General features: G+C 42.9%; 1 long non-coding RNA gene across 1 annotated transcript in view; it reads left to right on the forward strand.

Moving 5' to 3' along the window:
- Positions 1–4,015, forward strand: part of LOC131826536 (uncharacterized) — a 35,931-nt gene extending 31,916 nt beyond the window's left edge. The window contains exons 2-3 of the long non-coding RNA XR_009351637.1: positions 1,473–1,531; positions 2,219–4,015. This is a non-coding gene — a long non-coding RNA (uncharacterized LOC131826536). The remainder of the gene's footprint in view (positions 1–1,472; positions 1,532–2,218) is intronic.
- Positions 4,016–17,936: the final 13,921 nt, after the last annotated feature.

The raw sequence follows: 17,936 nt of genomic DNA on the forward strand, positions 1-17,936 counted from the left end.
CTTGCTCTCTCTGTCAAGTAAATTTAAAAAAAAAGAAAGAAAGAAAGAAAAAAAGAAAAGAAAAAACTGCTGCAGGGGAAAAATGGTGCATTTTAAAGAATTTGAAAAAATTTGTGCTGTATTGCTGTGTATATGTTTTTAAGATTTGACTCCATTTTAAGTCAATTGGTATGAAACAGTACAAAGCAGGAATCAATATATTCAATAAAAATCACCTCATGTCACCTCCCCAAGTAATTATTATTATCATTAAATGACTCTCATTCCAATTAGTCTTCAGGCATAGATAGAAATTATTTGGTAAACATGGGTGCGAGCTTAAAAAACAAATTACAAAGGAAAACTGCTTGGGAAATCTCCATTTATCTCTGTGGCAAAGGAGAGAGGAACTTGCGCTTTCGGACACTGCAAAATAGCCTTTTTCTGGTCGTTCCTTTGATGAGATGAGTGCTCTGATAACAAAATAGTTGGAATTCTAAGGCAAATCATGCCTTTCTGGGCTGAAGCATTGGCCTCCTCCGGCGGAGGGTAGGATGGAAGGAGAGGCACGGCCCCCAGGTCCCTGCGGGGACAATCTGAAGGGGAGTCAGAACCGGGATGCGCACCGTCACAGGGCAAAGAAGGAAAGAGAAGGTATGATTCAGAGCTGTTGCTAAAGCTGTAAACTGTGGGCAGGTAGGGCGGACGGTGGGGGAGGGGGGAGGTGCACGGAGGGGGAGGGCCCTTCAGAGGTGAACAAACAGACCCTGGGGAGAGCAAGATGACTGGGATAACGAAGACTTGGAAGTTCTGAAAAGTGATCCTGAATCTGACCAAAGGAAAGAAATAGGACAGAACGGTGCATCATTGGTTTAACTACTCTTAATGAATATAATTCTGCTTTATTCTGTACCTTTCAGGAAGAGATGTCTTGGAATTGCTGATGAAATGTGCTAATTCTTAAACTCTAGCGGCATGCAAGTGAGCTGAGCACAAAAGTAAAATTCCTCTTTGTTGCATGGCTCCTTCTCCAAGGGTTTAACAAAATTTTCACAAGATAAGGATTAGTTTAACTGGGGCGCGGGGGTGGACAATAAGGGGCAAAGCTGGCCTTTTGAGTACTCTGAGATGCTGCCCTTCTGACCCGCGTGACTGAGTCATCACTCACTAGTCTAAGTGACTCAAGGAGACTCAGAATGAGAAGTAGAAAAGATAGCCCTCCTCTGCCCTGAAGCTTTCTCAAATGTTAGTGTGTCTAGATTACAGCCAAGAGGGCAGAAAGCCTTTACAACTTGGCACATCTCTCCTTGGACCTCGCTTCCATATCAAAATCTCAACTGACATCTGCCTTTGATACCCAAACCCCAGGCCACTCCTAGCCCCCTGTTATTGAACTATATGTGTTTTTCCCTGGCCCTTGAATTTCACATGCATTAGTCTGTTTAGTGCTCTTAGCTCTTAAAGTTGGCATCATTATTATCCCCATTCTACAGATGACGAAATGGAGGCCGAGAGAAGGGAAGCTACTCACCTACGGCAGCTGCACTCGCAGGTACGTACTCTGAGCAAAGGGCCTGGTGCCAAAAACCTAACCATGAAAACGGGAGGTAATTAACAGAAGGATAGAGACCACATTTCCTTAGAGCCAAGCCAGTGGCCTTGCTATAAGCTCTCCGATGATGTCAAGTGGCTTTGGAGTCACAAAATCCCACAGCACACCGCCCTCTTCCAGTTTATTATACTGGGTATTGGCGTCCTGTCTTGTACCACAGCCTGTACCAAGCTTCCATGCTGGAAGTAAGAGGTATACGCACGTGAGTGGGTGTGTGAGCATGTATGTACCTGTGTGTGTGAATGTGTGTGCAAATACTGTGCATGTGAGTGGGTGTCTGTGGGTGGGCAGGTGTGACTACTTAAGTGGAGGGGTTTGACTGCATGAGTGTGTTTGTGAGTGTGTGTGTGATATGTGTGCGTGTGACTGTGTGCAGGTGGAAGTGCGAATGAGTGTGCAAGTGAATTGTGGGTGGATGTGTGTGGAAATGTATCTAGATGAATTTGTGCATGTGGCGGGGGGGCATGCATCTACCTATGCATATGTGTGTGCATTCACGCAAATGTGTGTGAATGTGCATTCACGCAAGTGTGCGTGTTGTGTGTCTGCATGTATACGTGTGCATGTGCCCTTGTGTGTGTGCACATGTTGTGTGTGTGAATGTGTGAATACATATGTTTCTTCCAGTTTCTCTGGAACTTGTCCAAGGATAGCCCTGGCCACAGAAAAGAAAGGACATCAGCCACTGGGGGACACTGCCAAGTGGACTCTGACCGCCCAGACCACGGCAGACCCACTGGGGCCATGGCTGGCCTCAGCCCCAGGATGGCTCCATGTGCACATTGCCTGCCACCGGGGGTCCTGTGGGTTTGCCTTTCTTCCTAGATGAGCAGTCGGGGGCTAGCGAGGGAGTAGCAGAGGCTTTGGAGTCCGACGGGTCTGGGATCAAATTCTTGCTGAGCCTCTGGACCCTGAGTGACTGTGGACAAGTGACTTCACCATTCTGTCCTCAGCTTCGCCATCTGGTAAAAGAGAGCAGTAATACCCAGCACAGAGTTTATGGGGAGGAGCATAGGAGCCAAAGCACCTAAAAACAACAACAAAATTAGGCATATAGCACTTTGCACAAAATACATGCTTAATACATGATATTAAATGGACATTGCAGAGGTTACGTATTGTAATGAGCCCTGGGTATTCTAGAAGACTGATGAATCACAGACCTGTACTCCTTGAAATAAATAATACATTTTATGTTAATTAACTGAATTTAAATTTAAAAATAATAAGTGATATTATTGTTCCAACAGACAAGCAGAAAAACATTCCTGTTTCTTTCTTCCAAGCGGCCACCTTGGGCCAAGTCGCGAACTCTTCCAGTGGAGCCAGGCTCTATGGGAGGTTTGCAGAAGCTTTTTGGCCCATCTTAACCATATGTTAGGGCATTTTGGAAGCCATTTACAAGTGAGGGTCAGAAAGAGTTAATATATCAGAACAAGGGTAACACTTCTCTCAGTGGGGAGGAGGAAGGGCCATTGCCCCTTCACTTTCCAAGAGGAAAATAGAAAAGTCCCTATTTTGCAACAACCCCAATTCTACAGCTGCAAATTCATGTGAGAGTGAATGATGCCTCTTTAAAAAAAATGAAACACTATACCTGTCAGTGTGAGCTGACTGCCCAACTTTTTAAGGACCAGAAAATGAAATAAAGAAAAGAACTCTCAACAGGGAGGCCACCGTGTCACTGAGGAGAACGGATCAGAACAATGACTGAGTGGCTGGCTGAGGCCACCTGCCTTAGAGGCGGGAGTTGAGTCAATAAAGGCACTAAACAAACAGTCGGGTTTTAGTGCTCTAAATCAGTTTGTACAGTGGTTAAAGCTTGTGGGCCGAGGAGCCCCGAAGGCCTGCACACAGCCTCTGTTAAATCTGAGCCCATCTCCTCAGCCAGGGCGCTGCTGACTCAGCGCCCTTCCCGGCAACATGGGGGGCCCCATTAGGGTCAGAAGCTGACAGGGTAGAGCAGGGGACAGAGACGTCTCAGGGACCAGGGACGGGCGTTAGTGCCTGTGTCCCTGGGCATGCTGGCTCCCCGAACTGTGGGACAAAGTGTTGGCTGCTTATTCCTTGCAGAGAGGGGCGTTGGGTCCCATCACCTGAGTAAAGCCGACCCTCAGGTGAAGAGAACGACATGGAAGAAAACAAGCATAAAACACTGTCGGTTACAGTCTTGGAAAATAGCTTTTAAGTTTCTTGCTCCAAGGTGGGGAAAGGACCTGAGGGAGGGGGTAGACTTTAGCGACAGAGAGTCCTTTAGAATCGGGCAGATTAGAATTAAGAAACTTTGAGAAGGGGCACCTGGGTGGCTCAGTGGGCTAAAGCCTCTGCCTTTGCCTTGGGTCATGATTCGGGGTCCAGGAATTGAGCCCCACATCCGTCTCTCTGCTCGGCAGGGAGCCTGCTTCCTCCTCTCTCTCTGCCTGCCTCTCTACCTCCTTATGATCTCTGTCTGTCAAATAAATAAATAAAATCTTAAAAAAGAAAAAAAAAAGAAACTTTGAGAACCTGTGTTATGGTCTCACAGGTGATAAATGAGACGATGCTGTGTCAATGAACACCCGTATTTATGACATTCACAAGAGGTAGCTTTGTCACCATGAAAACCTGGAAATATTTCCAAAGGGGAGGGGGGAGCGAGACAGCTCCCACAATAAGCCCTAACTTCCCAACATCTCACAGTGAAGGAGAGGAGAGCAGTCGGGTTCTGGAGGACGCAGAGCTTCCATGCAGGCGCAAGGCACTATTTCCTACAGACGGTTCTCATCTTTAGAGCCCTGTGCTTTCCCAGGACGCCCCTGTCTCTCAGAACATGGAGGACGGTTTTCCGGGGCTGAGACACGATTGGATCGTGAGAAGTAAAAGGGTATCAACACCCCTCTACCCAACCTTCTCCGGGCCTGTCTCCTCTAACTCTCCCTAGGTTGCAAAATTTCTTCTTCCTCTCTTCCATCAAAATGCTCATCCCATCCGTAGAGTGGTTCTCAACTGGAGAGGATTTTGCCCCCAAAGAGACTTTCGTCAATGTCTGGACAGAGTTTTAGAGATTCCAACTGGGGGTTGTAGTGTTGCTGGCGCATCCTGTGAGGAGAGGCTGGAGATGTGGCTTGACATCCCAACAGGCACAGGAGAGCTCCCCCCCCCCGCATCAGAGAATCATTCCACCCAAACGTCAACAGTCCCGAGGCTAAAAAACCCCTGCTTCTGTGTCCTGACACCACGGCTTCTTAGTTTTGCAAACAATAATCTTATTATCGAAAAGCTTCTATTCGTACTAACTCACCATCTGGTTTACACCACCAGAGTCCCAAGGCCACCTCCTTCCTAGTGGATGGGGCTGGCATAAAATTCAATTACCATGAACTTGCTTCATGATAAAACCGTGTGTAACTGGCCATGGCCCTTTTGAACTCCGAGCCTTTCGGAGGACATTTCCCTTCCTTTGATGCTTCCCAACCATAACATCTACCCATTTCTATTTCTTCTTCTACAACTCCATGATGGTCTTTTCTAGGTCCAGCCAGGAAGTGGAGGAATCTTCTAGGCTAATTAAGATGAACTTACTCAACATGATTCAGACGGAGCTGCCTTTTCCTGGTCTGTTAACAATATTTTTACTAACATCAAAATGCCTTATGAGAAGAGCAAATTAACATTACCATGAGACATTTAGAGTTGACATTTTTAGACTCCAGCTTTCCTCAACAAGGTATTTAGCATTTAATAAGTTCTGGGATTAGGAGCTTTCTTCTCCAGAGAGCAAAATTAACCATAGTCCACAAAGATGGCAGTTGCCTAAATGTTGAATAAACCTGGAATGTTTTCCCCAAATAACCAGAACACATTTAATTAAATGCTACCTATTTCTCACATTTCCTACAGCTGTTAGCCCAGACTCTTCTTCATACATATTCACACAGAAATAAAAAAGAATCTCCAGACATTTCTGAAGTGGGAAACTTTAAGTAACTTTTTATTTTTTTAGTATTCACAATTTTCAACGTGAATAAAATTGATGTGACCAGAAATGTCAGTTTGGGATTTTAAAAAATGACAGTTTAATGCGTCTGGAACCTGGATACTAGTCTTGAAATAAGAAAAAGAAATTATTTCATTTTCGCAGAGACAAAAATACACTCGTGGGTATTACTTTGTCTATGTCGTTTTGTTAAGTGGATTCAATCCATCATCCTCTCTGTTTGGTTCAGACGTGGTCAGCTGGAATGGAAGCAGGGCACGAAGATTTCAAATCAGTGGGTTAGAACGAGTGTATATCGAACAGACCATCCAATATACACCCGGCCCTGGATTTTTCAACATTTACCTCCAAACCAGATATTCCTTCCACACAAAGTCACCACAGGTGACAGCACTTTATCATTCGTGATGGTTTCCATTTGTACATTCTGCTAGGATATATAAACACACGCAAAGTCCAGTGGAAAATTAAGGACACACCTTCACAACATGATAAGGACATAAAAAAAAAAAATGCCAGGCAAACCTTTTTTTCCTAGATCACTTCTGATTCAGGTTTTCTTCTTCAAGTAAAATTGAGTTCTCTAATTTCCAATTTTTTCCATTCAAAACTAGTCATTAATGTCAAACGTCAGGGATCACACGGTTTTCATTTAAAAAAGCGGGGAGTGCGGTGGTGCGGTGGTGTGGGGGGATCATTATTTCTACTCTGAGAAACCTGCCGACATCTTTTTGGTTCTCAAAAGAGGCCAGACCTGCATCTAGAACAATCCTTCTCCCAAACGGCTGGCTGGAAAACGAAGGGCTATTTTAACCCACCTCGTTCACCCTGCCACCCTGAGCCTCATAAGATCAGCCAAGCTGCGGGTCTGTGCTCTTCTGAACCGTCCTGCCAGATGGGTCCTTGTGTTGGGTTTTGGCCTGCAGGGTGACCAACTAACTCATGACTGAAGGCCCGTCACCCCTCCGCTCCTGAGCGGCCCTGGTCTCAGCTCTCAGGATGTCAGCTACTGGTGTGCTGCTGGTGAACATTTTCACAACAAGCTCTCCACACAGAAAAGCTTTGTATTTGCTAATAAACCTACCAGGGCTGATTACAAGCTTTCCAACAGTGCTGTCGCTCAACACTGAACTAGGAAGAGCAGGTTATCAACAGTTCTAACAAGCTGGCATGAGCTGGCTCTAGCTCACCTCAGCCTTGAGCCCTGGGGACCGGCTCCCTGAAGGTGTGCCAAAATTTCACACCTTCCTTTCCTGGTGAGCAGGGATGGGGGGGGGGGGATGGGAGGGGCCAGGCTAAGCAGGAAATTCCTTCAGACAAATGACAGCTCTTGTGGTGGTGGTGGTGGTGGGGAGCTTATTTGACAACCTTATTGACTCTTCTGTCCTACTCCTTCTCCAGAGAAAGAAAGCCACCAGCATCATGGAAAATGCAGCCCACACACGCCGTTAGTGCGTAATTACGTCCACTGTGTTGCCCCTGCTGGAAGTCATTACCCAGATCAGGGTTTGCAAGTTAAATGTGGTGGAAGTCACATTCGAATTCAGATGCCATAGCACCTTGCTTGTCCATTTTGACCTAAATTAATAGGCAAGAAAAATTAAATTGTCCCAGAAAAGAAAACAAAAATGTTTAGAGCTCTACCAAATGCCAAACAAAGCAGGGGAGAGGTGCTGATTAGCTAGAAATGAAGAACTTTATCTTTGAACTTTATCTTAAATCTACAAGTAGAGTGTGATCGAGATTTAGGACACCTTAGACATCACGCGTTCATTTTTCCCACATAATTTTAGTCAGATGATAAATAGACCGATTTTCACCAGCAAGAGATGCCTTTATGTTGCCTTGCCTGGCAAATTTCCTCTAAATGTTTTCGAAGAGATCAAATTGTGAAATATATCCTTGTTGTGCTTTAACAGAAGTCAAGGACTGGGTGGGAAAATTACTTTAAACTAGTTTGCTTAATTTCTAAACGCTCTTGATTGTTGCTCCAATCAGAAGATTCAGCTTGGAAGCCCTAAACAATCCAGTGTGTTTACGTATTAAGAAGTATGTTTAAACAGTTTTTTTAGAGTTTCTTTAGAACTAGCTTGTGAACCCCATGACAAAATCAGTCATAGGAATGATTTCACATGTGAATCAAGGTGGTATTGTCTAGCAGTCATCAAACAGGCTCATCACCAGATTACTTTTGGCTGCTTCCAAAAATAAAATCCATTTTCCATAAGAAAGACCAGCCTCACTTGGGGCTCCTGGATGGCTCAATCATTTTTGGTTGGGGTCATGATCTCAGGGTCGTGAAACTAAGCCCCGTATCAGGCTCTGTGGGCCTGGAGCTTGCTTAAGATTCTCTCTCTCTCTACCTCTCTCTCTGCCCTTCCACTCTCACTGCAATCATGCGCTTGCTCTCTCCCTTAAAGAAACATAGAAACAAAGAAAAGACCAGCCTCATTGGAGTTACAGAAAAGAGAGTCTCAGGATTTGGAAGCACGTTTACCTTTTTTCCCCCCCTTCTCTTCTTTTTTTTCTTGTAAAAAATATCACATATACAGGTGACTATAAAGCAAATATGAACTGCTTAAGTATAACAACAAAGCAAACACCTATATACTTACTATCTAAGTTAATACACAGCAACTAACCCAGGACTGCTTACATGATCACGGGACCCAGTGCAAAATGAAACTGAACAGCCTCTTACTTAAGAAGTAGGAACTGAGGGCGCCTGGGTGGCTCAGTGGGATAGGCCGCTGCCTTCGGCTCAGGTCATGATCTCAGGGTCTTGGGATCGAGTCCCGCATTGGGCTCTCTGCTCAGTGGGGAGCCTGCTTCCTCCTCTCTCTCTGCCTGCCTCTCTGCCTACTTGTGATCTCTGTCAAATAAATAAATAAAATCTTAAAAAAAAAAAAAAAAAAAAGACGTAGGAACTGAGGCACCTGGGTGGCTCAGTCAGTTAAGCGTCTGCCTTCGACTCTGGTTGTGATCCCAGGGTTCTGGGATCCAGCCCCATGTCTGGCTCCCTGCTCAGTGGGGAGTCTGCTTCTCCCTCTCCCTCTGCTGCTCCCCCTGTTTGTGCTCTCTCACTCTTTGTCAAATAAATAAATAAAATCTTAAAAAAAAAAAAAGGAAGCAGGAATAAAGTGTATTAAATATACAAAAATATAAAGCTTTTTCTTTCTTCCATATTTCTCCTCTGCCCATGTGCACATCCCATGATCCCATCGGACTTCACTTATAAATCACACATTCAGAGATCACGGCATCGAGAGTTCCAAGACACCACAGCAGAGCATTAAACCAAGTAGGCCGGCTCTATTCATTCAGCTGTGTATTTTAATTAGAGAAGCGGGTGGTTTTATTTTATCCAGCATTTCTATGTGTTTGCAGGAGGTGGGACATGCATGCATATTAGCTCAATCCATTATACTGTCAGAGCCAGACTTCTGGTTCAATGCTCCGAAATAAAGCAGTTTGCCACACAAGGCTAACCGCGTTTTTGTAATAAACAAAAGTGAATCAACCAGTCATTAAGGCTTGTTAGAATCTTGTGCTCCAGGTCCCAGGAGGATCCACTAAACAAAATCAAAACGAGATTCCTTGAGGTTTTTTTAGAATTTGGAGAATGGCCATTAACACAATCCGATTTGGAACTGCACACCTCTCTGTGCTTTTCAATTCCTTGTTTATTAATTTGCAAAGGTGAACAGTCCAAGCCAGTACCATGGATTTTGTAAAGACTAATAAGCCAGAGATTATTGAAACCCTATGTAAGAGGTTCTGAATTAATGGGCTTTCTGTCTCCCCTTTGGATTTTGTAAGATGTTACCTTGAGCTCATTAAGGTCCAAGCAGGGGTCTTTCCTTTCTTCTGAGGTTCTTCTCTCCAAAGATCGAGACACCATATACATAGGCCGTGACCAAGTGCACTCGAGAGGTGATGTAAATATCCCTCTTCATGAAGTAGTCTGTCTCTCAGGGAGAGGATACGATGTGTTCTCCCCTAGCTGTGTTGTCTTGATTGGCTCCATTTAGAAGGTACAGCCGTAAAAATATATGGGTGTGGACTTTGCCCTTGGGAGGAGGAGAGTGGTAATTGGTGACATTTACCAAACTTTTACTGTGCCAGGCATTTTACAAGCATTATAGCATTTAATATTTGCCCAAACCCCTGAGATAGATATGATGTCTGTCTCCATTTTACAGGAGGAACTGAGGCACTGAGAAGATGAACAAATGGCCCAGTTAGTAAGGGAAAGGGACTGGAGACAAATGTCCACCCTACTGGGTCTTTATCTGCCTTGACTCCAAAGACTTGAAGGACCTGGTTTAAACTTCCATCTTTAGTTTTAGTGTTTCCTGAATTCTTTCCCCTAACCCTCTGGCTGGGTTCACTCCTTCTGTTATGGCGGCCATCACATCACTCGGTGGTTGTTCATTGAGGTAACTTCCTCTCCTGATAGATCTGAGCTCCTTGAAAACAGATACAGAATCATATTCCTCTTTGTCTCCTGAATACTGGGAACAGGACCAGGCAGCCATTAAGGGAGATATGTCCCAGTCAGGGCCATTTTCATTGTAAGTGACAGAAACTCAACTTAAGTGCGTTTAAGCAAAAGAGGTAATTTAGAGTTTACGTAACGAGGAAAGCAATAGCTAAAGAAGACTGTCTTTCCACTCTCATTTTCGCTTCTGTATACTTAAAAGCTCGTCTCTTCTTCCTCTAAAGGCAGATGGACTCCTTCCACACAGAAGAACCAGGGCTGCTGTATGCATTCTCTCATATCTTCCCAACTTGTCCACGGAGGTAGCAGAGCCCCTCCCATCATCACCACCAAAGACGTTCAATCCTAAAAAGTCTCTTTGGCGTAGTGAAGGTGTCTCCTTAGTATAGCTTGGGTCCCATCCCTAGTCCTAATGTGAGTCGAGCGGCACATTATGACTGGGAGCCATGGACAGAACTGCACAGTTGAAGTAGGGGGGAAGACCAATTTCCCCAAAAGAGGTGAGGAGAGAAATATGAATTTACTAGAAGCTAAAATGAGCGTTAGGCAAACACGTAGGTCTCCAGTTCAGCTGAAATGGCATTGGAACCATGCAAGACCCCAGAACTTAACCCCACATTCTTTTCTGTATTCAGAAACATCTTGGTCTCACCTGACTCTTACTCTCAAGAACCCACTGGGAAATAACTAGGCGTGATGTCATGCATTCTTGGGGGACCATTTTATAGGTTTCCCTCAGGAGCAGGCTAGGCCCTCATTAATCCCGTTGCTGAGATTTTTCTTGAATAAATCATTCTTTCAAATCTGCCACTTGAACTTTTATCCTTGTAGTGCTTAATAAATTGATGTGCAATTGAGTAACCCATGGCAAACAAGGAAAAAAACTGCCTCAACATTTATGATTGAACAGGTAAGTAAAGTTGGCTTAATTCCTGATAATTATGTCTGGGTCCAGGGTGCCAAGACAAAAAAAATGCATCTAGGGTACAAAGAACAAACCCTTTTTTCTGGGAGGGGAACATTCATATCCTGGTAATCCCCAGTGAATGGAGCTACTCCATTTGGAGCAGTGAAAGCAGATTCCTTTAGCTCTCTGCATCCTTCTTCCCACTGTCCACTGAGCACCAGGGGAATACAATAAAAGAGAGACATAGTTCTCAACTTGTAATAAAAAACAAAATCCTGCAATTACTTGGAGGGACATGACCCCAAACATATACAGGTGAAACGACAGGAGAGTATTTGTAAAGCAAAGATGTCTTTGGGTGGAAAATATTTCTCCTTAGAATATAGAAGGAGTGTTGTCCTGAGGGTCAGGAGACATACTCTGGCCCTAGCGGGGGTCTTTGGCAAGTTCTGGACTTACTTGCGCTTTTGTTTTCTTTTCTACAAAGTAGATAATGTAAACATATTGAAAAACAAATATTATGATTCAGTAAATGTGGCCAACAATGTATTCTTGCACTTGGCCTTGTATATCTTTATGAGGTACCATTTTAAAACCAGGACATCCACTAAAACCTACTATTAAAATCAGCTGACTTTAGGCCTGTTGAAATAAGGCTTTAAAACAGTAATATTAAGAACATACTACTAAGAATGGACTTTTAGTAATATAGTTTTCAGTAGTTTGGTATTGTACAGATAATTCGGTGATTATTAAGGTATTATTTTTTTCCTTTTCTCTCATTCTTTAAAAATACCCTTTTTTCTGTGTATTTTATATAATATGATGGTAGAGTTTTATATGTGTATAGTTTTAAAATAATGTACAAATACTAAGGCATGGGCACAAATGTTTATTTCAGTATCACTGGTAAGAGACATGAATCAAAAAGTTCTGTACCCACTGTTCCCATCCAAATTGATGCAAGCCCCTGGCAGGCCTTTCCCAGTAAGCCTCCAGGGGTGTCTATAGAGTCACTTTGGGTTGCTCTCCTAAGACCTCTCCAAGGTCCTTGAAATATGCTTTCATCATGAGGCTTCACAAAGAATATGATTTTTTAATAAAGTCTTCACAAAGACAGAGCAATAGCAGCAAATGTCCTTTCCATACTGCCAAACCCCAGTTCGCACCTTGGAAAACTGCATGCTTTGGCACTTATGACATCCAGTTTTCAAGGTGCTTCTAAGTCACCCAAGCAATTAAACAGTCATTTAAAATTGTCACATGATTCTTCACCTCGGGAAGTGCAACCCTTCCTCGGTGCTCCCTGTGGAGATCCTGCGTTCATCCTGAAATACAGGCAGCCAGACTGTCTTGCGCTACTTAAGCAGAGAGAAAGGCTACTTCCAAGTATATCCTCATCTGCAAAGCTGTGTCGTGATACCTTCTCTATGTCAAGTGCCCCGCACAATACTTGGCATATGGTAAGCCCTCCATAAATAGTGATGATTGTTCTCACAGAGTGATCCAGGAATCCAAAGGGTAGCAAAAAAAGATTTGGGATTTTAAAATATAAAAAGAATCTAGCTGAGGAAGTCAAGAGATCAGTCCAGAAATAGAAGAGGGGGAAAAAAAGACTTTGTGATGAGCTTGGGTCAGGGCCAGCAACCATATTTTACACAAGGAGTGTAGGAATCTTGAACAGATATACGAATACACCATTCCCCGAGTTGCATGCTATCTGATTAGGAAATGACCTAAATATATGTGGGAAAAAACCACCAAATTGTAAAATAATTTAATAGCATTTACCAGCAGAAGAAACAGCCCCAAGCCCGTGTGATTAATTGCTAGATAAATCCTCAAAAACAGAAGATGGGGAGCTCCTGGGCACTGATGGGTCTCCAGAGATGGGTCCCCTTCTTGGTAGTTGGTCTACTGTGGCCATTGCAAAATAGAGCCATGTCTCATGTGACCCTCAGTCCAAATGCACACTGGCCCCGTATCAGAATAAGACCTTTTGCTGTTCTATTCGGCTCCATAAATATTGAGTACTTACTCTATGCTAAGACCTGGGGTGGGTACCAGGAATTCAAGGATGAATAAGACTGAGTCCTGTCCTCAAGAAGTTCATGGTTTAGTCAAGAAAACAAACAAAAATCATCCCTTCATTACAACACAGTAGGTGGAGTGGAAAATCAGCCTTCACAAGGTTACACATATCCAAAATATTCTCCTTCCCTTTGATCTCATTTGATCACTGATTAGCCATTGAGAGGTGACTAAAGGAACCATTCTCATGGTTATTAAGATCTTCATGTTTTGTGTTTGTTTTTGTTCACTTATTTATTTATTAGAGAGAGAGACACACACATACACATAGCAAGAGAGTGAAAACACAGCAAAGTGGGAGTGGGAGAGGGAAAAGCAGGCTTCCCACAGAGCAGGGAACCTGACACGGGGCTCGGTCACAGGACTCTGGGATCATGACCTGAACTGAAGGCAGATGCTTCAAGACTGAGCCACGGAGGCGCCCCAAGATCTTTATGTTTTTACATAAAGTGTACTTTCCTAATTTCAAAGTGCCCTCACATTATTCACTTCAGTTAATTATTTATGTGGTGTCTACTACATGAAGGACTTCATACTGCAGACTGGGTGTATATGGGGAAATGTAACTTGGTTCCAGAAATTTTAAAACATAAAATAAGTTTGGAAAAACAGACTATTTGAATAAACACACATAAGGTACAAATGTCAAATGGTAAGTGAGCTATAGTTAATAAGTGAAAAATGTATTATCAGAAATGACATAACAGGGTGCGAAACTGCTTGGCAAGGAGACCGGGAAGCTGAAATATGGTCTCAGGCACTACCCTTTCCTCATATCTACCTGTACAGAGACTGGCAGAGACACACTCGGTAAACGAAGTAAGACAACAAATACTTTACTACCGAGTACAGGCTTTGACCTCAAGCTCCAGCGCCTTGTTCCTGTGAGGTGACTGGTTTCATGGAGAATTCCTTAAACAATTTAGTTTCTTGGTGCAGCCTAGAATAAAGAAGAGGGTCTGATCTTGACTCAACCACAGGTCTTTCCACAGACCAAAGGGAAGCACCATATGAAAATCAGGAACAAAATGGCAACACTGTTGCTTAATAGAGTTCTAGAAGCATACTCCAATGTAGTTAGAAAAAGAAACAAGACAAAGAAATATTGGAAAGTAAAGCAACCACGATTTAGGGTTATATTTTTAGAAAGGTCAAGATGCTCATTCCAAAATTTGGGAACTAAAGAGAGTATCAAAAAGTAGTGATTTCATTAAAGTATACAAATTAATAGTTTGAATATAAATAAACAATAACCAGCTGGGAAATATAATAGAGAGAATATCTTGTTTTAACATGGCAAGTAAGAAAGATAAAACATTAAGAAATAAATTTTAGAAGAAATGTGGAAAACATGTACACAGAAAAATTTTAAATAACTGAGCTATAATAAGATATTTCTCTTATTCTTAGAACAGAAAACAATAATGCAAAATTAAACCTCTCTTAATTAGTCCATAAAAGGTGTCATTTCAATACAATAGTGTCTTGGAAGAGAAGGAGTATTATAAAATGATACTGTAATTCAAAAGAATGACTACAAACAAAGCCTTGGGAGTGGAGGGTGGAGAGAGTTAGTGGCCCCAGCAGATATTAAAGCCTAGGAGTCAATTAAGTCCCATTTTTTTTTTTCTTTTCTGGAGAGGAAATGGACAAGTAATTCAATGGAATGGAAGAGAATTCACAAAGAAAGTCAAATACGTATACTTAGTATCTTATGGAAGCAGCATTCCAAACCAGTTGGACAAGTTAGATTATTCAATAAATTATGAGAAAACTATTTGAAAAAAATACAAAACTCAATCCCTGCCTTACTCACTTACCAAAATAAATCCCCAATAGAGTAGAGATTTCAACATTTAAAAAATATATAAAAGTAAAATATATATAAGATCTCAGAGTGGTGTAGCAAAACAGAAGACCAAGAGCCATAGGGCAAGCATTGATAAATTATACAACAAAATAGTCAAACTATGTACATTAAACATAATCAAATGACAAATGACAAGTGGGGAGGAAACTATATACTCTGTATTTCTTGTATGTATAAGCTTCTTTAATTTACAAAGAGTTTTAAAATTTTCTTATAAAATCCACAACAATCTTGTAGAAAAATATACTAAACATAAACATAAACTAAAAATAAGATGTAATAAATAAGGTAGATGCAACTGGCTCATATAATTTTTTAAGTGTAAAACCAAACAATAAGAGGAAAATGCTATCCCCATCCCATTGGCAAAAACCAACACATCTGGCCATGTTCATGGTTGATGAGAATCTGATTGTCCAAAAAAATTGATCAAAATTTCAAATGCATGTGTCTTTTGATCTGGCAATACTATTGCCAAGAAACTTAACCCAAAATATATTTGTGAAACTTCAGCAAAGTATATTTTTAGTTATTCTTGCATCGTTGACGATAGCAAAATCTGTCTGTGACCTAAGATGTTTCTGGACCGGAGACTGCTTACATAAATTACGACGCATTTATATGATGAGATGCTGTGTGGTCATTTTTAAAAAATGACACAGATCCAAGCAAGATCTGTGTAAATATAGTGAGAATAACCCAAATAAAATTCTGGTTTAAAAAGTGAGGTGTAGGCCTGTGAGCATCCTTGTGATCCTTTTTATATTAAAAAACTACTATGATCCCCATTTTACAGATGAAGAAATGGAGGCACCAGAAATTTCTCAGTTGACACCAAATCACACAGGTACCACGTGGTGGAGATAGTGTTTAAAACCAGCATGTTAGGGTTAGACTAGTTAGTGGTGGTAAGGATGGTGTGATCATACAATAAAATTCTACACAGCAATGAAAATGAACAAACCACAACTAATATGCCACAATCGACTTGTCTTCCAAACATGACATTCAGCAAAAGAAGCCGGAGCACCACGCTGCGTTATCCATTTACATAAAGACCAAAACCAGGCAAAACAAATCCATGGTTCAATGTGGAAAGTGGTTTACTTTTGGAGAGGAAGGCATAGGCAGAAGCTGGGAGAAAAGCATAAAGAGGGCTTGGGGTCCCACCATAGTTTCATTTCTTGATGTGGGTGGTCGTTAAAGAACGCTCACTTTGTGAGAATTTTGTGTTGTATACTTAAAACGTGTGCATTTTCCCATATATGTGTACATTTTACGTTAGAGAGTTTTAAAAATAAAAAGGTCACTCACCCATTCATTGATTTCTTCATTAATTCATTGAGGAAGCCTTTGCTAATGGTTGGCTACAATACAATGTAACTGTTAGTGGATTGCAGTGTAAATTTCTTATGGAAGAAACAAAGGTTCCTGTTTCTCTTTTGACCCCACAAGGCTGTACAGAATGCTAAATAGAAGGCAAGTGTTCTGGAACCACGACATATGGCTTAGTCTCTCTCCCTTCGTTACTGGCTGGTTAGGGTAGTCAAACAGCTTTGCCTCTCTGGACCTGGGATCATCTCTGAAGTAGATGATCTGGAGTAAATTATCTTTTCTTCAGCTTTGAAATTTGAATTAATTCAATCAGTTTTAATGGAACATGTTTTGTCTGTGCTCTCTATTGTGCTCAGTATCAGGGGCCACAAGCAATCAAACCAAAGCCTGGCCAGGCCCTTCAGAAGCTCCCAGCCTGCCCCATCGTAAGGGGCCCTGATGATACAGAGACAGGGCTTTGGGGAAACATTTGCCCAGATGCTAAGAGAGCACATGTGAGGAGCAGCTAACCGAGACTCCCAAAGGCAGGTGGCCCAAAGCTGCCAAGACACCTGATCCTACGTAGGCTCCGTGACACGTATCCCTGCTGTGTGGGATAGAGTGTTAGTTGGGCTGAGCCATCATGCTTTCTCCGAGGCCTGGAAGTAGGAGAAGGCTTCTACCAGACAGAGAAGCAGAGGAAAGACAATCCAAGATAAGGACCTGAGCAAAAAAAAAAAAAAAGAAAAAAAAAAAGGAGTATTTATAATGCTTCTTTTTCAGGTTATGCGAAATCTAATCATTGGTGCCACTGAACGGTGGGGGGCAGTGTATGGAAGGGAGTAGGAGTCACAGTGTGGGAGAGCCAGGGCAAGAAAGGCCTTGATTGCCATGATACAAAACCACAAGTCAATATTTACCCATCAGGAAACAGCTCCATCTCCTCCCCCTTCTCCTCTGGTTACAACTTCCGGGAGTTACCTGCCGGCACAGCAAGGCAGGTGCAAGCAGGCTCCAAGTGGACGGTGTGAGAGTGCCTGGCTGCCAGTGGCCAGATAACCTTGCTGGGAAAAGCAGCAATTCTAAGGTCTCTTCCCCACCCCAGGGAGACACAGGCCCCCTGGGAATGCGCAAAATTAACAATGCAGATGTGAAGTTAGCAGCCCCGGGGAAAACCCAACCAGCAAAACTGGGGACCCGGGCAGAAGTCCCTATTAGAGACCTTGGTTTGGTGGAGTTAGAAAGAGCTGAAGGGTTGCTTTGCTTTTGCTTGGGCTCAGCAGATGCATCCATCTGCACCTAGGTCAATTTCCACATCTAGATGTAAAGTTGGGCAGGTCTTCAAATGACTGAATGTTGTTAAGACTGAAACCTGCAGTCTATGTGGCACCCACCAGTGGTATCAACGAATAGGCTTCAAGACGTGTATCAGAGAACCAAGATCGGCAGTTACTTTAAGGTGGGGAAGACTCTTATTAGTGGAGCTGGGAAGAAATCTCAGAGAAACCCCTAGACAAGCCTGGGTGCTTCCAAGCTCTGTGCAGGAAGGCTTGCCCTGCTCTGCCTCTGCCCCCGCCCAGCAGAGGGGCGGTTGGTTTTTACTGGAGAGGAAGCACGGCTGGCCTGGAAGGGGGCGGGGCCGAGAGACACCCTACAATGTCAGGGACCGTCCTGTCAGATGAGGAG

The sequence above is a fragment of the Mustela lutreola genome, chromosome 3, assembly GCF_030435805.1.
Source record: "Mustela lutreola isolate mMusLut2 chromosome 3, mMusLut2.pri, whole genome shotgun sequence".
Taxonomy (NCBI): Eukaryota; Metazoa; Chordata; class Mammalia; order Carnivora; family Mustelidae; genus Mustela; species Mustela lutreola.